General features: G+C 46.5%; 2 non-coding genes and 42 pseudogenes across 2 annotated transcripts; all 44 read right to left on the bottom strand.

Annotated features, from left to right (window-relative positions):
• Positions 1-131: 131 nt before the first annotated feature.
• On the bottom strand, positions 132-250 carry LOC140319013 (5S ribosomal RNA; annotated as a pseudogene).
• A 269-nt stretch (positions 251-519) lies between these two features.
• Positions 520-643, bottom strand: LOC140268586 (5S ribosomal RNA; annotated as a pseudogene).
• A 269-nt stretch (positions 644-912) lies between these two features.
• LOC140286663 (5S ribosomal RNA) lies at positions 913-1,031 on the bottom strand (annotated as a pseudogene).
• A 272-nt stretch (positions 1,032-1,303) lies between these two features.
• Positions 1,304-1,422, bottom strand: LOC140294234 (5S ribosomal RNA; annotated as a pseudogene).
• Positions 1,423-1,691: 269 nt separating this feature from the next.
• LOC140303096 (5S ribosomal RNA) lies at positions 1,692-1,810 on the bottom strand (annotated as a pseudogene).
• A 266-nt stretch (positions 1,811-2,076) lies between these two features.
• Positions 2,077-2,195, bottom strand: LOC140292448 (5S ribosomal RNA; annotated as a pseudogene).
• Positions 2,196-2,464: 269 nt separating this feature from the next.
• On the bottom strand, positions 2,465-2,588 carry LOC140268582 (5S ribosomal RNA; annotated as a pseudogene).
• Positions 2,589-2,857: 269 nt separating this feature from the next.
• On the bottom strand, positions 2,858-2,976 carry LOC140293942 (5S ribosomal RNA; annotated as a pseudogene).
• Positions 2,977-3,248: 272 nt separating this feature from the next.
• Positions 3,249-3,367, bottom strand: LOC140294233 (5S ribosomal RNA; annotated as a pseudogene).
• A 269-nt stretch (positions 3,368-3,636) lies between these two features.
• LOC140303091 (5S ribosomal RNA) lies at positions 3,637-3,755 on the bottom strand (annotated as a pseudogene).
• A 266-nt stretch (positions 3,756-4,021) lies between these two features.
• LOC140292445 (5S ribosomal RNA) lies at positions 4,022-4,140 on the bottom strand (annotated as a pseudogene).
• Positions 4,141-4,409: 269 nt separating this feature from the next.
• LOC140268579 (5S ribosomal RNA) lies at positions 4,410-4,533 on the bottom strand (annotated as a pseudogene).
• Positions 4,534-4,802: 269 nt separating this feature from the next.
• LOC140293940 (5S ribosomal RNA) lies at positions 4,803-4,921 on the bottom strand (annotated as a pseudogene).
• Positions 4,922-5,193: 272 nt separating this feature from the next.
• On the bottom strand, positions 5,194-5,312 carry LOC140294231 (5S ribosomal RNA; annotated as a pseudogene).
• Positions 5,313-5,581: 269 nt separating this feature from the next.
• LOC140303086 (5S ribosomal RNA) lies at positions 5,582-5,700 on the bottom strand (annotated as a pseudogene).
• Positions 5,701-5,966: 266 nt separating this feature from the next.
• LOC140292648 (5S ribosomal RNA) lies at positions 5,967-6,085 on the bottom strand (annotated as a pseudogene).
• Positions 6,086-6,354: 269 nt separating this feature from the next.
• LOC140299049 (5S ribosomal RNA) lies at positions 6,355-6,473 on the bottom strand. Its single transcript, XR_011914634.1, has one exon. It is a non-coding gene; the product is annotated as a 5S ribosomal RNA (ribosomal RNA).
• A 269-nt stretch (positions 6,474-6,742) lies between these two features.
• On the bottom strand, positions 6,743-6,861 carry LOC140317636 (5S ribosomal RNA; annotated as a pseudogene).
• A 272-nt stretch (positions 6,862-7,133) lies between these two features.
• On the bottom strand, positions 7,134-7,252 carry LOC140295889 (5S ribosomal RNA; annotated as a pseudogene).
• A 269-nt stretch (positions 7,253-7,521) lies between these two features.
• On the bottom strand, positions 7,522-7,640 carry LOC140319798 (5S ribosomal RNA; annotated as a pseudogene).
• Positions 7,641-7,912: 272 nt separating this feature from the next.
• LOC140280456 (5S ribosomal RNA) lies at positions 7,913-8,031 on the bottom strand (annotated as a pseudogene).
• Positions 8,032-8,593: 562 nt separating this feature from the next.
• LOC140294119 (5S ribosomal RNA) lies at positions 8,594-8,712 on the bottom strand (annotated as a pseudogene).
• Positions 8,713-8,984: 272 nt separating this feature from the next.
• On the bottom strand, positions 8,985-9,103 carry LOC140300482 (5S ribosomal RNA; annotated as a pseudogene).
• Positions 9,104-9,372: 269 nt separating this feature from the next.
• On the bottom strand, positions 9,373-9,491 carry LOC140301004 (5S ribosomal RNA; annotated as a pseudogene).
• A 269-nt stretch (positions 9,492-9,760) lies between these two features.
• LOC140301723 (5S ribosomal RNA) lies at positions 9,761-9,879 on the bottom strand (annotated as a pseudogene).
• A 269-nt stretch (positions 9,880-10,148) lies between these two features.
• Positions 10,149-10,267, bottom strand: LOC140297142 (5S ribosomal RNA; annotated as a pseudogene).
• Positions 10,268-10,537: 270 nt separating this feature from the next.
• LOC140292689 (5S ribosomal RNA) lies at positions 10,538-10,656 on the bottom strand (annotated as a pseudogene).
• A 269-nt stretch (positions 10,657-10,925) lies between these two features.
• LOC140298335 (5S ribosomal RNA) lies at positions 10,926-11,044 on the bottom strand (annotated as a pseudogene).
• Positions 11,045-11,316: 272 nt separating this feature from the next.
• On the bottom strand, positions 11,317-11,435 carry LOC140291743 (5S ribosomal RNA; annotated as a pseudogene).
• Positions 11,436-11,997: 562 nt separating this feature from the next.
• LOC140294118 (5S ribosomal RNA) lies at positions 11,998-12,116 on the bottom strand (annotated as a pseudogene).
• Positions 12,117-12,388: 272 nt separating this feature from the next.
• On the bottom strand, positions 12,389-12,507 carry LOC140300471 (5S ribosomal RNA; annotated as a pseudogene).
• Positions 12,508-12,776: 269 nt separating this feature from the next.
• On the bottom strand, positions 12,777-12,895 carry LOC140301003 (5S ribosomal RNA; annotated as a pseudogene).
• A 656-nt stretch (positions 12,896-13,551) lies between these two features.
• Positions 13,552-13,670, bottom strand: LOC140288600 (5S ribosomal RNA; annotated as a pseudogene).
• A 269-nt stretch (positions 13,671-13,939) lies between these two features.
• Positions 13,940-14,058, bottom strand: LOC140288599 (5S ribosomal RNA; annotated as a pseudogene).
• Positions 14,059-14,327: 269 nt separating this feature from the next.
• LOC140288984 (5S ribosomal RNA) lies at positions 14,328-14,446 on the bottom strand (annotated as a pseudogene).
• Positions 14,447-14,587: 141 nt separating this feature from the next.
• On the bottom strand, positions 14,588-14,706 carry LOC140268898 (5S ribosomal RNA; annotated as a pseudogene).
• A 269-nt stretch (positions 14,707-14,975) lies between these two features.
• LOC140292854 (5S ribosomal RNA) lies at positions 14,976-15,094 on the bottom strand (annotated as a pseudogene).
• Positions 15,095-15,363: 269 nt separating this feature from the next.
• Positions 15,364-15,482, bottom strand: LOC140305023 (5S ribosomal RNA; annotated as a pseudogene).
• Positions 15,483-15,751: 269 nt separating this feature from the next.
• Positions 15,752-15,870, bottom strand: LOC140289346 (5S ribosomal RNA; annotated as a pseudogene).
• A 269-nt stretch (positions 15,871-16,139) lies between these two features.
• On the bottom strand, positions 16,140-16,258 carry LOC140297895 (5S ribosomal RNA). Its single transcript, XR_011913590.1, has one exon. It is a non-coding gene; the product is annotated as a 5S ribosomal RNA (ribosomal RNA).
• Positions 16,259-16,915: 657 nt separating this feature from the next.
• Positions 16,916-17,034, bottom strand: LOC140290804 (5S ribosomal RNA; annotated as a pseudogene).
• Positions 17,035-17,303: 269 nt separating this feature from the next.
• Positions 17,304-17,422, bottom strand: LOC140272338 (5S ribosomal RNA; annotated as a pseudogene).
• A 269-nt stretch (positions 17,423-17,691) lies between these two features.
• LOC140299254 (5S ribosomal RNA) lies at positions 17,692-17,810 on the bottom strand (annotated as a pseudogene).
• Positions 17,811-18,079: 269 nt separating this feature from the next.
• On the bottom strand, positions 18,080-18,198 carry LOC140295158 (5S ribosomal RNA; annotated as a pseudogene).
• Positions 18,199-18,305: the final 107 nt, after the last annotated feature.

The following is an 18,305-nucleotide window of genomic DNA, read 5'->3' as shown; positions in this document are numbered from 1 at the left end:
ACTGAGACTCTCAGATCACTTCGTGTCTGCCAACAAAGCAGCAGCAGCTGAAGATGACCAACTTCCTCATGTGTCACAGGGTGATCAGACTTTGCAACAAAAGACATGCAGGTGGTCGAGAGAAGAGAAAAAGCTTACAGCACCTGGTATTCCAAAGCAGTCTCCCATCCAAGTACTAACCAGGCCCAACCGTGCTTGGCTTCCGAGATCGGACAAGGTCGGATATGTTCAGGGTGGTGTGGCCGTAAGCAACAAAGTCTTTGACAAATGTGCATTATATAGGTACTGGAATCATACAGTTCCTCTATGTAACCAGATAATTGCCGAGAAAGGCTGATGTGTAGTGGGCATATCTTCTTCCCTGATGTGATTATTCTCTGCAGCTGAAACTGAGACTCTCAGATCACTTTGTGTCTGCCAACAAAGCAGCAGCAGCTGAAGATGACCAACTTCCTCATGTGTCACAGGGTGATCAGATGTTACAACAAAAGACATGCAGGTGGTAGAGAGAAGAGAAAAAGCTTACAGCACCTGGTATTCCCAAGCAGTCTCCCACCCAAGTACTAACCAGGCACAACCCTGCTTGGCTTCCGAGATCAGACGAGGTCGGGCATATTATATTCAGGGTGGTGTGGCCGTAAGCGACAATCTCTGTGACAAATGTGTATTATATAGGTACTGGAATCATACACTTCCTCTATGTAACCAGATAATTGCCGAGAAAGGCTGACTCTTAGTGGGCACATCTTCCTTCTTGATGTGATCATTCTCTTCAGCTGAAACTGAGACTCTCAGATCACTTCGTGTCTGCCAACAAAGCAGCAGAAGCTGAAGATGACCAACTTCCTCATGTGTCACAGGGTGATCAGACGTTGCAACAAAAGACATGCAGGTGGTAGAGAGAAGAGAAAAAGCTTACAGCACCTGGTATTCGCAAGCGGTCTCCCATTCAAGAACTAACCAGGCCCAACCCTGCTTGGCTTCCGAGATCAGACGAGGTCGAGCTTATTCAGGGTGGTGTGGCGGTAAGCAACAATATCTGGTACAAATGTGTATTATATAGGTACTGGAATCATACACTTCCTCTATGTAACCAGATAATTGCCGAGAAAGGCTGACTCTTAGTGGGCACATCTTCCTCCTTGATGTGATTATTCTCTGGAGCTGAAACTGAGACTCTCAGATCACTTCATGTCTGCCAACAAAGCAGCAGCAGCAGCTGAAGATGACCAACTTCCTCATGTGTCACAGGGTGATCAGACGTTGCAACAAAAGACATGCAGGTTGTAGAGAGAAGAGAAAAAGCTTACAGCAAATGGTATTTTCAAGCGGTCTCCCACCCAAGTACTAACCAGGCCCAGCCCTGCTTGGCTTCCGAGATCAGACGAGGTCAGGCATATTGAGGGTGGTGTGGCCGTAAGCAACAATGTCTGTGACAAATGTGCATTATATAAGTACAGGAATCATACGGTTCCTCTATGTAACCAGATAATTGCTGAGAAAGGCTGATGTGTAGTGGGCACATCTTCTTTCCTGACGTGATTATTCTCTTCAGCTGAAACTGAGACTCTCAGATCACTTCGTGTCTTCCAACAAAGCAGCAGCAGCTGAAGATGACCAACTTCCTCATGTGTCACAGGGTGATCAGACGTTGCAACAAAAGACATGCAGGTTGTAGAGAGAAGAGAAAACGCTTACAGCACCTGGTATTCCCAAGCAGTCTCCCATTGAAGTACTAACCAGGCCCAACCCTCCTTGGCTTCCGAGATCAGACGAGGTCGGGCATATTCAGGGTGGTGTGGCCGTAAGCAACAATGTCTGTGACAAATATAAACTGTATAGGTACTGGAATCATACGGTTCCTCTATGCAACCAGATAATTGCCAAGAAAGGCTGATAAGTAGTGGAAACATCTTCCCTGACGTGATTATTCTCTCCAGCTGAAACTGAGACTCTCATATCACTTCGTGTCTGCCAACAAAGCAGCAGCAGCTGAAGATGACCACCTTCCTCATGTGTCACAGGGCGATCAGACATTGCAACAAAAGACATGCAGGTGGTAGAGAGAAGAGAAAAAATTTACAGCACCTGGTATTCCCAAGCAGTCTCCCATTCAAGTACTAACAAGGCCCAACCCTGCTTGGGTTCTGAGATCAGACGAGGTCGGGCATATTCAGGGTGGTGTGGCCGTAAGTAACAATGTCTGTGACAAATGTGCATTATATAGGTACTGGAATCATACGGTTCCTCTATGCAACCAGATAATTGCCAAGAAAGGCTAACTTGTAGTGGGCACATCTTCTTCCCTGATGTGATTATTCTCTGCAGCTGAAACTGAGACTCTCAGATCACTTCGTGTCTGCCAACAAAGCAGCAGCAGCTGAAGATGACCAACTTCCTCATGTGTCACAGGGTGATCAGATGTTACAACAAAAGACATGCAGGTGGTAGAGAGAAGAGAAAAAGCTTACAGCACCTGGTATTCCCAAGCAGTCTCCCACCCAAGTACTAACCAGGCACAACCCTGCTTGGCTTCCGAGATCAGACGAGGTCGGGCATATTATATTCAGGGTGGTGTGGCCGTAAGCGACAATCTCTGTGACAAATGTGTATTATATAGGTACTGGAATCATACACTTCCTCTATGTAACCAGATAATTGCCGAGAAAGGCTGACTCTTAGTGGGCACATCTTCCTTCTTGATGTGATCATTCTCTTCAGCTGAAACTGAGACTCTCAGATCACTTTGTGTCTGCCAACAAAGCAGCAGAAGCTGAAGATGACCAACTTCCTCATGTGTCACAGGGTGATCAGACGTTGCAACAAAAGACATGCAGGTGGTAGAGAGAAGAGAAAAAGCTTACAGCACCTGGTATTCGCAAGCGGTCTCCCATTCAAGAACTAACCAGGCCCAACCCTGCTTGGCTTCCGAGATCAGACGAGGTTGAGCTTATTCAGGGTGGTGTGGCGGTAAGCAACAATATCTGGTACAAATGTGTATTATATAGGTACTGGAATCATACACTTCCTCTATGTAACCAGATAATTGCCGAGAAAGGCTGACTCTTAGTGGGCACATCTTCCTCCTTGATGTGATTATTCTCTGGAGCTGAAACTGAGACTCTCAGATCACTTCATGTCTGCCAACAAAGCAGCAGCAGCAGCTGAAGATGACCAACTTCCTCATGTGTCACAGGGTGATCAGACGTTGCAACAAAAGACATGCAGGTTGTAGAGAGAAGAGAAAAAGCTTACAGCAAATGGTATTTTCAAGCGGTCTCCCACCCAAGTACTAACCAGGCCCAGCCCTGCTTGGCTTCCGAGATCAGACGAGGTCAGGCATATTGAGGGTGGTGTGGCCGTAAGCAACAATGTCTGTGACAAATGTGCATTATATAAGTACAGGAATCATACGGTTCCTCTATGTAACCAGATAATTGCTGAGAAAGGCTGATGTGTAGTGGGCACATCTTCTTTCCTGACGTGATTATTCTCTTCAGCTGAAACTGAGACTCTCAGATCACTTCGTGTCTTCCAACAAAGCAGCAGCAGCTGAAGATGACCAACTTCCTCATGTGTCACAGGGTGATCAGACGTTGCAACAAAAGACATGCAGGTTGTAGAGAGAAGAGAAAACGCTTACAGCACCTGGTATTCCCAAGCAGTCTCCCATTGAAGTACTAACCAGGCCCAACCCTCCTTGGCTTCCGAGATCAGACGAGGTCGGGCATATTCAGGGTGGTGTGGCCGTAAGCAACAATGTCTGTGACAAATATAAACTGTATAGGTACTGGAATCATACGGTTCCTCTATGCAACCAGATAATTGCCAAGAAAGGCTGATAAGTAGTGGAAACATCTTCCCTGACGTGATTATTCTCTCCAGCTGAAACTGAGACTCTCATATCACTTCGTGTCTGCCAACAAAGCAGCAGCAGCTGAAGATGACCACCTTCCTCATGTGTCACAGGGCGATCAGACATTGCAACAAAAGACATGCAGGTGGTAGAGAGAAGAGAAAAAATTTACAGCACCTGGTATTCCCAAGCAGTCTCCCATTCAAGTACTAACAAGGCCCAACCCTGCTTGGGTTCTGAGATCAGACGAGGTCGGGCATATTCAGGGTGGTGTGGCCGTAAGTAACAATGTCTGTGACAAATGTGCATTATATAGGTACTGGAATCATACGGTTCCTCTATGCAACCAGATAATTGCCAAGAAAGGCTAACTTGTAGTGGGCACATCTTCTTCCCTGATGTGATTATTCTCTGCAGCTGAAACTGAGACTCTCAGATCACTTCGTGTCTGCCAACAAAGCAGCAGCAGCTGAAGATGACCAACTTCCTCATGTGTCACAGGGTGATCAGATGTTACAACAAAAGACATGCAGGTGGTAGAGAGAAGAGAAAAAGCTTACAGCACCTGGTATTCCCAAGCAGTCTCCCACCCAAGTACTAACCAGGCACAACCCTGCTTGGCTTCCGAGATCAGACGAGGTCGGGCATATTATATTCAGGGTGGTGTGGCCGTAAGCGACAATCTCTGTGACAAATGTGTATTATATAGGTACTGGAATCATACACTTCCTCTATGTAACCAGATAATTGCCGAGAAAGGCTGACTCTTAGTGGGCACATCTTCCTTCTTGATGTGATCATTCTCTTCAGCTGAAACTGAGACTCTCAGATCACTTTGTGTCTGCCAACAAAGCAGCAGAAGCTGAAGATGACCAACTTCCTCATGTGTCACAGGGTGATCAGACGTTGCAACAAAAGACATGCAGGTGGTAGAGAGAAGAGAAAAAGCTTACAGCACCTGGTATTCGCAAGCGGTCTCCCATTCAAGAACTAACCAGGCCCAACCCTGCTTGGCTTCCGAGATCAGACGAGGTTGAGCTTATTCAGGGTGGTGTGGCGGTAAGCAACAATATCTGGTACAAATGTGTATTATATAGGTACTGGAATCATACACTTCCTCTATGTAACCAGATAATTGCCGAGAAAGGCTGACTCTTAGTGGGCACATCTTCCTCCTTGATGTGATTATTCTCTGGAGCTGAAACTGAGACTCTCAGATCACTTCATGTCTGCCAACAAAGCAGCAGCAGCAGCTGAAGATGACCAACTTCCTCATGTGTCACAGGGTGATCAGACGTTGCAACAAAAGACATGCAGGTTGTAGAGAGAAGAGAAAAAGCTTACAGCAAATGGTATTTTCAAGCGGTCTCCCACCCAAGTACTAACCAGGCCCAGCCCTGCTTGGCTTCCGAGATCAGACGAGGTCAGGCATATTGAGGGTGGTGTGGCCGTAAGCAACAATGTCTGTGACAAATGTGCATTATATAAGTACAGGAATCATACGGTTCCTCTATGTAACCAGATAATTGCTGAGAAAGGCTGATGTGTAGTGGGCACATCTTCTTCCCTGACGTGATTATTCTCTTCAGCTGAAACTGAGACTCTCAGATCACTTCGTGTCTTCCAACAAAGCAGCAGCAGCTGAAGATGACCAACTTCCTCATGTGTCACAGGGTGATCAGACGTTGCAACAAAAGACATGCAGGTTGTAGAGAGAAGAGAAAACGCTTACAGCACCTGGTATTCCCAAGCAGTCTCCCATTGAAGTACTAACCAGGCCCAACCCTCCTTGGCTTCCGAGATCAGACGAGGTCGGGCATATTCAGGGTGGTGTGGCCGTAAGCAACAATGTCTGTGACAAATATAAACTGTATAGGTACTGGAATCATACGGTTCCTCTATGCAACCAGATAATTGCCAAGAAAGGCTGATAAGTAGTGGAAACATCTTCCCTGACGTGATTATTCTCTTCAGCTGAAACTGAGACTCTCAGATCACTTCGTGTCTTCCAACAAAGCAGCAGCAGCTGAAGATGACCAACTTCCTCATGTGTCACAGGGTGATCAGACGTTGCAACAAAAGACATGCAGGTTGTAGAGAGAAGAGAAAACGCTTACAGCACCTGGTATTCCCAAGCAGTCTCCCATTGAAGTACTAACCAGGCCCAACCCTGCTTGGCTTGCAAGATCAGACGAGGTCAGGCATGTTCAGGGTGGTGAGGCCGTAAGCAACAATGTCTCTGACAAATGTGCATTATATAGGTACTGGAATCATACGGTTCCTCTATGCAATCAGATAATTGCCGAGAAAGGCTGATGTGTAGCGGGCATATCATCTTCTCTGATGTGGTCATTCTCTGCAACTTAAACTGAGACTCTCAGATCACTTCGTGTCTGCCAACAAAGCAGCAGCAGCTGAAGATGACCACCTTCCTCATGTGTCACAGGGTGATCAGACGTTGCAACAAAAGACATGCAGGTGGTAGAGAGAAGAGAAGAAGCTTACAGCACCTGGTATTCCCAAGCAGTCTCCCATCCAAGTACTAACCAGGACCAACCCTGCTTGGCTTCTGAGATCAGACGAGGTCGGGCATGTTCAGGGTGGTATGGCCGTAAGCAACAACATATCTGACAAATGTGCATTATATAGGCACTGGAATCATATGGTTCCTCTATGTAACCAGATAATTGCCGAGAAAGGCTGATATGTATTGGGTACATCTTCTTCCCTGACGTGATAATTCTCTCCAACTGAAAATGAGACTCTCAGATCACTTCGTGTCTGCCAACAAAGCAGCAGCAGCTGAAGATGACCACCTTCCTCATGTGTCACAGGGTGATCAGACGTTGCAACAAAAGACATGCAGGTGGTTGAGAGAAGAGAAAAAGCTTACAGCACTTGGTATTCCCAAGTGGTCTCCCATCCAAGTACTAAACAGGCCCAACCCTGCTTTGCTTCCAAGATCAGACGAGGTCTGGTTTATTCAGGGTGGTGTGGCCGTAAGCAACAATATCTGTGACAAATGTGCATTATATAAGTACTGGAACCATACACTTCCTCTATGTAACCAGATAATTGCAGAGAAAGGCTAACTTGTAGTGGGCACATCTTCTTCCCTGATGTGATTATTCTCTGCAGCTGAAACTGAGACTCTCAGATCACTTCGTGTCTGCCAACAAAGCAGCAGCAGCTGCTGAAGATGACCAACTTCCTCATGTGTCACAGGATGATCAGACGTTGCAACAAAAGACATGCAGGTGGTAGAGAGAAGAGAAGAAGCTTACAGCAACTGGTATTCCCAAGCGGACTCCCATCCAAGTACTAACCAGGACCAACCGTGCTATAATTCCGAGATCAGACAAGGTCGGGCATGTTCAGGGTGGTGTGGCCGTAAGCAACAATGTCTCTGACAAATGTGCATTATATAGGTACTGGAATCATACGGTTCCTCTATGCAACCAGATAATTGCCGAGAAAGGCTGATGTGTAGCGGGCATATCATCTTCTCTGATGTGATCATTCTCTGCAACTGAAACTGAGACTCTCAGATCACTTTGTGTCTGCCAACAAAGCAGCAGCAGCTGAAGATGACCACCTTCCTCATGTGTCACAGGGTGATCAGACATTGCAACAAAAGACATGCAGGTGGTCGAGAGAAGAGAAAAAGCTTACAGCACCTGGTATTCCCAAGAGGTCTTCCATCCAAGTACTAAGCACGCCCAACCCTCCTTGGCTTCCGAGATCAGACGAGGTCGGGTATGTTCAGGGTGGTGTGGCCGTAAGCAACCATAACTGTGACAAATGTGCATTATATAGGTACTGGAATCATACACTTCCTCTATGTAACCAGATAATTGCCGAGAAAGGCTGACTTGTAGTGGGCACATCTTCTTCCCTGATGTGATTATTCTCTGCAGCTGAAATTGAGACTCTCAGATCACTTCGTGTCTGCCAACAAAGAAGCAGCAGCAGCTGAAGATGACCAACTTCCTCATGTGTCACAGGGTGATCAGACGTTGCAACAAAAGACATGCAGGTGGTCGAGAGAAGACAAAAAGCTTACAGCTCCTGGTATTCCCAAGCGGTCTCCCATTTAAGTACTAACCAGGCCCAACCGTCCTTGGCTACCGAGATCAGACGAGGTCGGGCATGTTCAGGGTGGTGTGGCCGTAAGCAACAATGTCTGTGACAAATGTGCATTATATAGGTACTGGAATCATACGGTTCCTCTATGTAACCAGATAATTGCCGAGAAAGGCAGACTTGTAGTGGGCAAATCTTCTTCCCTCATGTGATCATTCTCTGCAACTGAAACTGAGACTCTCAGATCACTTCGTGTCTGCCAACAAAGCAGCAGTAGCTGAAGATGACCAAGAGGTCTTCCATCCAAGTACAAACCAGGCCGTACTGTGCTTGGCTTCCGAGATCAGACGAGGTCGGGCATGTTCAGGGTTGTGTGGCCGTAAGCAACAATGTCTCTGACAAATGTGCATTATATAGGTACTGAAATCATACAGTTCCTCTATGCAACCAGATAATTGCCGAGAAAGGCTGACTTGTAGTGGGCACATCTTCTTCTCTGATGTGATCATTCTCTGCAGCTGAAATTGAGACTCTCAGATCACTTCGTGTCTGCCAACAAAGAAGCAGCAGCTGAAGATGACCAACTTCCTCATGTGTCACAGGGTGATCAGGCGTTGCAACAAAAGACATGCAGGTGGTAGAGAGAAGAGAAAACGCTTACAGTACCTGGTATTCCCAAGAGGTCTTCCATCCAAGTACTAACCACGCCCAACCCTCCTTGGCTTCCAAGATCAGACGAGGTCGGGCATATTCAGGGTGGTGCGGCCGTAAGCAACAAAAGCTGTGACAAATGTGCATTATATAGGTACTGGAATCATACACTTCTTCTATGTAACCAGATAATTGCAGAGAAAGGCTGACTTGTAGTGGGCACATCTTCTTCCCTGATGTGATTATTCTCTGCAGCTGAAACTGAGACTCTCAGATCACTTCGTGTCTGCCAACAAAGAAGCAGCAGCTGCTGAAGATGACAAACTTCCTCATGTGTCACAGGATGATCAGACGTTGCAACAAAAGACATGCAGGTGGTAGAGAGAAGAGAAGAAGCTTACAGCACCTGGTATTCCCAAGCAGTCTCCCATCCAAGTACTAAGCAGGCTCAACCCTGCTTGGCTTCCGAGATCAGACGAGGTCGGGCATGTTCAGGGTGGTGTGGCCGTAAGCAACAATGTTTCTGACAAATGTGCATTATATAGGTAGTGGAATCATACGGTTCCTCTATGCAACCAGATAATTGCCGAGAAAGGCTGATGTGTAGCGGGCATATCATCTTCTCTGATGTGATCATTCTCTTCAGCTGAAACTGAGACTCTCAGATCACTTCGTGTCTGCCAACAAAGCAGCAGAAGCTGAAGATGACCAACTTCCTCATGTGTCACAGGGTGATCAGACGTTGCAACAAAAGACATGCAGGTGGTAGAGAGAAGAGAAAAAGCTTAAGGCACCTGGTATTCCCAAGCGGTCTACCATTCAAGTACTAACCAGGCCCAACCCTGCTTGGCTTCCGAGATCAGACGAGGTCGGGCTTATTCAGGGTGGTGTGGCCGTAAGCCACAATATCGGTGACAAATGTGCAATATATAGGTACTGGAATCATACACTTCCTCTATGTAACCAGATAATTGCCGAGAAAGGCTGATATGTAGTGGGCACATCTTCTTCCCTGACGTGATAATTCTCTCCAGCTGAAAATTAGACTCTCAGATCACTTTGTGTCTGCCAACAAAGCAGCAGCAGCTGAAGATGACCAACTTCCTCATGTGTCAAAGGGTGATCAGACGTTGCAACAAAAGACATGCAGGTGGTAGAGAGAAGAGAAAAAGCTTACAGCACCTGGTATTCCCAGACAGTCTCCCATCCAAGTACTAACCAGGCCCAAACCTGCTTGACTTCCAAGATCAGACGAGGTCGGGCTTATTCAGGGTGGTGTGGCCGTAAGCAACAATATCTGTGACAAATGTGCATTATATAGGTACTGGAATCATACACTTCCTCTATGTAACCAGATAATTGCCGAGAAAGGCTGACTTGTAGTGGGCACATCTTCTTCCCTGACGTGATTATTCTCTGCAGCTGAAATTGAGACTCTCAGATCACTTCGTGTCTGCCAACAAAGCAGCAGCAGCTGAAGATGACCAACTTCCTCATGTGTCACAGGGCGATCAGACCTTGCAACAAAATACATGCAGGTGGTAGAGAGAAGAGAAAAAGCTTAAAGCACCTGGCATTCCCAAGGGGTCTCCCATTCAAGTACTAACCAGGTCCAACCCTGCTTGGGTTCCAAGATCAGACAAGGTCAGACATATTCAGGGTGGTTTGGCCGTAAGTAACAATCTCCGTGACAAATGTGCATTATATAGGCAATGGAATCATACACTTCCTCTATGTAACCAGATAATTGCCGAGAAAGGCTGATATGTAGTGGGCACATCTTCTTACCTGACGTCATAATTCTCTCCAGCTGAAAATTGAGACTCTCAGATCACTTTGTGTCTGCCAACAAAGCAGCAGCAGCTGAAGATGACCAACTTCCTCATGTGTCAAAGGGTGATCAGACGTTGCAACAAAAGACATGCAGGTGGTAGAGAGAAGAGAAAAAGCTTACAGCACCTGGTATTCCCAAGAGGTCTTCCATCCAAGTACTAACCACGCCCAACCCTCCTTGGCTTCCAAGATCAGACGAGGTCGGGCATATTCAGGGTGGTGCGGCCGTAAGTAACAATCTCCGTGACAAATGTGCATTATATAGGCAATGGAATCATACACTTCCTCTATGTAACCAGATAATTGCCGAGAAAGGCTGATATGTAGTGGGCACATCTTCTTCCCTGACGTGATAATTCTCTCCAGCTGAAAATGAGACTCTCAGATCACTTTGTGTCTGCCAACAAAGCAGCAGCAGCTGAAGATGACCAACTTCCTCATGTGTCAAAGGGTGATCAGACGTTGCAACAAAAGACATGCAGGTGGTAGAGAGAAGAGAAAAAGCTTACAGCACCTGGTATTCCCAAGCAGTCTCCCATCCAAGTACTAACCAGGCCCAAACCTGCTTGACTTCCAAGATCAGACGAGGTCGGGCTTATTCAGGGTGGTGTGGCCGTAAGCAACAATATCTGTGACAAATGTGCATTATATAGGTACTGGAATCATACACTTCCTCTATGTAACCAGATAATTGCCGAGAAAGGCTGACTTGTAGTGGGCACATCTTCTTCCCTGATGTGATTATTCTCTGCAGCTGAAATTGAGACTCTCAGATCACTTCGTGTCTGCCAACAAAGAAGCAGCAGCAGCTGAAGATGACCAACTTCCTCATGTGTCACAGGGTGATCAGACGTTGCAACAAAAGACATGCAGGTGGTCGAGAGAAGACAAAAAGCTTACAGCTCCTGGTATTCCCAAGCGGTCTTCCATTTAAGTACTAACCAGGCCCAACCGTCCTTGGCTACCGAGATCAGACGAGGTCGGGGATGTTCAGGGTGGTGTGGCCGTAAGCAACAATGTCTGTGACAAATGTGCATTATATAGGTACTGGAATCATACGGTTCCTCTATGTAACCAGATAATTGCCGAGAAAGGCAGACTTGTAGTGGGCAAATCTTCTTCCCTCATGTGATCATTCTCTGCAACTGAAACTGAGACTCTCAGATCACTTCGTGTCTGCCAACAAAGCAGCAGTAGCTGAAGATGACCAAGAGGTCTTCCATCCAAGTACAAACCAGGCCCAACTGTGCTTGGCTTCCGAGATCAGACGAGGTCGGGCATGTTCAGGGTTGTGTGGCCGTAAGCAACAATGTCTCTGACAAATGTGCATTATATAGGTACTGGAATCATACGGTTCCTCTATGCAACCAGATAATTGCCGAGAAAGGCTGACTTGTAGTGGGCACATCTTCTTCCCTGATGTGATTATTCTCTGCAGCTGAAATTGAGACTCTCAGATCACTTCGTGTCTGCCAACAAAGAAGCAGCAGCTGAAGATGACCAACTTCCTCATGTGTCACAGGGTGATCAGGCGTTGCAACAAAAGACATGCAGGTGGTAGAGAGAAGAGAAAACGCTTACAGTACCTGGTATTCCCAAGAGGTCTTCCATCCAAGTACTAACCACGCCCAACCCTCCTTGGCTTCCAAGATCAGACGAGGTCGGGCATATTCAGGGTGGTGCGGCCGTAAGCAACAATAGCTGTGACAAATGTGCATTATATAGGTACTGGAATCATACACTTCTTCTATGTAACCAGATAATTGCAGAGAAAGGCTGACTTGTAGTGGGCACATCTTCTTCCCTGATGTGATTATTCTCTGCAGCTGAAACTGAGACTCTCAGATCACTTCGTGTCTGCCAACAAAGAAGCAGCAGCTGCTGAAGATGACCAACTTCCTCATGTGTCACAGGGTGATCAGACGTTGCAACAAAAGACATGCAGGTGGTAGAGAGGAGAGAAGAAGCTTACAGCACCTGGTATTCCCAAGCAGTCTCCCATCCAAGTACTAAGCAGGCTCAACCCTGCTTGGCTTCCGAGATCAGACGAGGTCGGGCATGTTCAGGGTGGTGTGGCCGTAAGCAACAATGTCTCTGACAAATGTGCATTATATAGGTAGTGGAATCAGACGGTTCCTCTATGCAACCAGATAATTGCCGAGAAAGGCTGATGTGTAGCGGGCATATCATCTTCTCTGATGTGATCATTCTCTTCAGCTGAAAATGAGACTCTCAGATCACTTCGTGTCTGCCAACAAAGCAGCAGAAGCTGAAGATGACCAACTTCCTCATGTGTCACAGGGTGATCAGACGTTGCAACAAAAGACATGCAGGTGGTAGAGAGAAGAGAAAAAGCTTAAGGCACCTGGTATTCCCAAGCGGTCTACCATTCAAGTACTAACCAGGCCCAACCCTGCTTGGCTTCCGAGATCAGACGAGGTCGGGCTTATTCAGGGTGGTGTGGCCGTAAGCAACAATATCGGTGACAAATGTGCAATATATAGGTACTGGAATCATACACTTCCTCTGTGTAACCAGATAATTGCCGAAAAACGCTGACTTGTAGTGGGTTCATCTTCCTCCTTGATGTGATTATTCTCTTCAGCTGAAACTGAGACTCTCAGATCACCTCGTGTCTATCAACAAAGCAGCAGCAGCTGAAGATGACCAACTTCTTCACGTGTCACAGGATGATCAGACGTTGCAACAAAAGACATGCAGGTGGTAGAGAGAAGAGAAAAAGCTTACAGCACCTGGTATTCCCAAGCTGTCTCCCATCCAAGTACTAACCAGGTACAACCTTCTTGGTGTCCGAGATCAGACGAGGTTGGGCTTATTCTGGGTGGTGTGGCCGTAAGCAACAATGTCTCTGACAAATGTGCATTATATAGGTACTGGAATCATACGGTTCCTCTATGCAACCAGATAATTGCCGAGAAAGGCTGATGTGTAGCGGGCAAATCATCTTCTCTGATGTGATCATTCTCTGCAACTGAAACTGAGACTCTCAGATCACTTTGTGTCTGCCAACAAAGCAGCAGCAGCTGAAGATGACCAACTTCCTCATGTGTCACAGGGTGATCAGACGTTGCAACAAAAGACATGCAGGTTGTAGAGAGAAGAGAAAACGCTTACAGCACCTGGTATTCCCAAGCAGTCTCCCATTAAAGTACTAACCAGGCCCAACCCTCCTTGGCTTCCGAGATCAGACGAGGTCGGGCTTATTCAGGGTGGTGTGGCCGTAAGGAACAATTTCTGTGACAAATGTGCATTATATAGGTACTGGAATCATACAATTCCTCTATGTAACCAGATAATTGCAGAGAAAGGCTGACTTGTTATGGGCACATCTTCTTCCCTGATGTGATTATTCTCTGCAGCTGAAACTGAGACTCTCAGATCACTTCGTGTCTGCCAACAAAGCAGCAGCAGCTGAAGATGACCAACTTCCTCATGTGTCACAGGGTGATCAGACGTTGCAACAAAAGACATGCAGGTTGTAGAGAGAAGAGAAAACGCTTACAGCACCTGGTATTCCCAAGCAGTCTCCCATTAAAGTACTAACCAGGCCCAACCCTCCTTGGCTTCCGAGATCAGACGAGGTCGGGCTTATTCAGGGTGGTGTGGCCGTAAGGAACAATTTCTGTGACAAATGTGCATTATATAGGTACTGGAATCATACAATTCCTCTATGTAACCAGATAATTGCAGAGAAAGGCTGACTTGTTATGGGCACATCTTCTTCCCTGATGTGATTATTCTCTGCAGCTGAAACTGAGACTCTCAGATCACTTCGTGTCTGCCAACAAAGCAGCAGCAGCTGAAGATGACCAACTTCCTCATGTGTCACAGGGTGATCAGACGTTGCAACAAAAGACATGCAGGTGGTCGAGAGAAGACAAAAAGCTTAAAGCTCCTGGTATTCCCAAGCGGTCTCCCATTTAAGTACTAACCAGGCCCAACCCTCCTTGGCTACCGAGATCAGACGAGGTCGGGCATGTTCAGGGTGGTGTGGCCGTAAGCAACTATGTCTGTGACAAATGTGCATTATATAGGTACTGGAATCATACGGTTCCTCTATGTAACCAGATAATTGCCGAGAAAGGCTGACTTGTAGTGGGCAAATCTTCTAAAAGACATGCAGGTGGTCGAGAGAAGAGAAAAAGCTTACAGCACCTGGTATTCCCAAGAGGTCTTCCATCCAAGTATTAACCACGCCCAACCCTCCTTGGCTTCCGAGATCAGACGAGGTCGGGTATGTTCAGGGTGGTGTGGCCGTAAGCAAGCATAACTGTGACAAATGTGCATTATATAGGTACTGGAATCATACAGTTCCTCTATGTAACCAGATAATTGCCAAGAAAAGCTGATAAGTAGTGGGCACATCTTCTTCCCTGACGTGATTATTCTCTCGAGCTGAAACTGAGACTCTCAGATCACTTTGTGTCTGCCAACAAAGCAGCAGAAGCTGAAGATGACCAACTTCCTCATGTGTCACAGGGTGATCAGACGTTGCAACAAAAGACATGCAGGTGGTACAGAGAAGAGAAAAAGCTTACAGCACCTCGTATTCCCAAGAGGTCTTCCATCCAAGTACAAACCAGGCCAAACTGTGCTTGGCTTCCGAGATCAGACGAGGTCAGGCATGTTCAGGGTTGTGTGGCCGTAAGCAACAATGTCTCTGACAAATGTGCATTATATAGGTACTGGAATCATACGGTTCCTCTATGCAACCAGATAATTGCCGAGAAAGGCTGATGTGTAGCGGGCATATCATCTTCCCTGATGTGATTATTCTCTCCAGCTGAAACTGAGACTCTCAGATCACTTCGTGTCAGCCAACAAAGCAGCAGCAGCTGAAGATGACCAACTTCCTCATGTGTCACAGGGTGATCAGACGTTGCAACAAAAGACATGCAGGTGGTAGAGAGAAGAGAAAAAGCTTACAGCACCTGGTATTCCGAAGTGGTCTCCCATCCAAGTACTAACCAGGCCCAACCCTGCTTTTCTTCCAAGATCAGACGAGGTCAGGCATATTCAGGGTGGTGCGGCCGTAAGCAACAATAGCTGTGACAAATGTGCATTATATAGGTACTGGAATCATACACTTCTTCTATGTAACCAGATAATTGCAGAGAAAGGCTGACTTGTAGTGGGCACATCTTCTTCCCTGACGTGATTATTCTCTGCAACTGAAACTGAGACTCTCAGATCACTTTGTGTCTGCCAACAAAGCAGCAGCAGCTGAAGATGACCAACTTCCTCATGTGTCACAGGGTGATCAGACGTTGCAACAAAAGACATGCAGGTGGTAGAGAGAAGAGAAGAAGCTTACAGCACCTGGTATTCCCAAGCAGTCTCCCATCCAAGCACTAAGCAGGCTCAAACCTGCTTAGCTTCCGAGATCAGACGAGGTCGGGCATGTTCAGGGTGGTGTGGCCGTAAGCAACAATGTCTCTGACAAATGTGCATTATATAGGTACTGGAATCATACAATTCCTCTATGCAACCAGATAATTGCCCAGAAAGGCTGATGTGTAGCGGGCATATCATCTTCTCTGATGTGATCATTCTCTTCAGCTGAAACTGAGACTCTCAGATCACTTCGTGTCTGCCAACAAAGCAGCAGAAGCTGAAGATGACCAACTTCCTCATGTGTCACAGGGTGATCAGACGTTGCAACAAAAGACATGCAGGTGGTCGAGAGAAGAGAAAAAGCTTACAGCACCTGGTATTCCCAAGCGGTCTACCATTCAAGTACTAACCAGGCCCAACCCTGCTTGGCTTCCGAGATCAGACGAGGTCGGGCTTATTCAGGGTGGTGTGGCCGTAAGCAACAATATCGGTGACAAATGTGCATTATATAGGTACTGGAATCATACACTTCCTCTGTGTAACCAGATAATTGCCGAAAAAGGCTGACTTGTAGTGGGTTCATCTTCCTCCTTGATGTGATTATTCTCTTCAGCTGAAACTGAGACTCTCAGATCACCTCGTGTCTATCAACAAAGCAGCAGCAGCTGAAGATGACCAACTTCCTCATGTGTCACAGGGTGATCAGACGTTGCAACAAAAGACATGCAGGTTGTAGAGAGAAGAGAAAAAGCTTACAGCACCTGGTATTCCCAAGCTGTCTCCCATCCAAGTACTAACCAGGTACAACCCTGCTTGGGTTCTGAGATCAGTCAAGGTCTGGCATATTCAGGGTGGTGTGGCCGTAAGTAACAATGTCTCTGACAAATGTGCATTATATAGGTACTGGAATCATATGGTTCCTCTATGCAACCAGATAATTGCCGAGAAAGGCTGATGTGTAGCGGGTAAATCATCTTCTCTGATGTGATCATTCTCTGCAACTGAAACTGAGACTCTCAGATCACTTCATGTCTGCCAACAAAGCAGCAGCAGCTGAAGATGACCAACTTCCTCATGTGTCACAGGGTGGTCAGACGTTGCAACAAAAGACATTCAGGTGGTCCAGAGAAGAGAAAAAGCTTACAGCACCTGGTATTCCCAAGCGGTCTCTCATCAAAGTACTAACCAGGCCCAACCCTCCTTGGCTTCTGAGATCACACGAGATTGGGCATATTCAGGGTGGTTTGGCCGTAAGCAACAATCTCTGTGACAAATGTGCATTATATAGGCAATGGAATCATATGGTTCCTCTATGTAACAAGATAATTGCCGAAAAAGTCTGATATATAGTGGGCACATCTTGTTCCCTGACGTGATAATTTTCTCCAGCTGAAAATGAGACTCTAAGATCACTTCGTGTCTGCCAACAAAGCAGCAGAAAATGAAGATGACCAACTTCCTCATGTGTCACAGGGTGATCAGACGTTGCAACAAAAGACATGCAGGTGGTTGAGAGAAGAGAAAAAGCTTACAGCACCTGATAATCCCAAGCAGTCTCCCATCCAAGTACTAACCAGGCACAACCCTGCTTGGCTTCCGAGATCAGACGAGGTCGGGCATATTCAGGGTGGTGTGGCCGTAAGCAACAATGTCTGTGACAAATGTAAATTGTATAGGTACTGGAATCATACGTTTCCTCTATATTACCAGATAATTGCAGAGAAAGGCTGATAAATAGTGGGCACATCTTCTTCCCTGACGTGATTATTCTCTCCAGCTGAAAATGAGACTCTCAGATCACTTCGTGTCTGCCAACAAAGCAGCAGCAGCTGAAGATGACCAACTTCCTCATGTGTCAGAGGGCGATCAGACCTTGCAACAAAATACATGCAGGTGGTAGAGAGAAGAGAAAAAGCTTACAGCACCTGGCATTCCCAAGGGGTCTCCCATTCAAGTACTAACCAGGCCCAACCCTGCTTGGGTTCCGAGATCAGTTGAGGTCGGGCATATTCAGGGTGGTGTGGCCGTAAGTAACAATGTCTGTGAAAAATGTGCATTATATAGGAACTGGAATAATACAGTTCCTCTATGTAACCAGATAATTGCAGAGAAAGGCTAACTTGTTGTGGGCACATCTTCTTCCTTGATGTTATTATTCTCTGCAGCTGAAACTGAGACTCTCAGATCACTTCGTGTCTGCTAACAAAGCAGCAGCAGCTGAAGATGACCAACTTCCTCATGTGTCACAGGGCGATCAGACATTGCAACAAAAGACATGTAGGTGGTAGAGAGAAGAGAAAAAGCTTACAGCACCTGGTATTCCCAAGCGGTGTCCCATCAAAGTACTAACCAGGCCCAGCCCCCCTTGGCTTCCGAGATCAGACAAGGTCAGACATATTCAGGGTGGTTTGGCCATAAGTAACAATCTCCGTGACAAATGTGCATTATATAGGCAATGGAATCATACACTTCCTCTATGTAACCAGATAATTGCCGAGAAAGGCTGATATGTAGTGGGCACATCTTC

This window comes from Leuresthes tenuis, unplaced genomic scaffold (assembly GCF_036924035.1).
Source record: "Leuresthes tenuis unplaced genomic scaffold, fLeuTen1.0.hap1 SCAF_1, whole genome shotgun sequence".
Classification (NCBI taxonomy): domain Eukaryota; kingdom Metazoa; phylum Chordata; class Actinopteri; order Atheriniformes; family Atherinopsidae; genus Leuresthes; species Leuresthes tenuis.
Note: the sequence above shows the minus strand (reverse complement) of the source record. Positions and strands in the feature narration are given on the sequence as shown.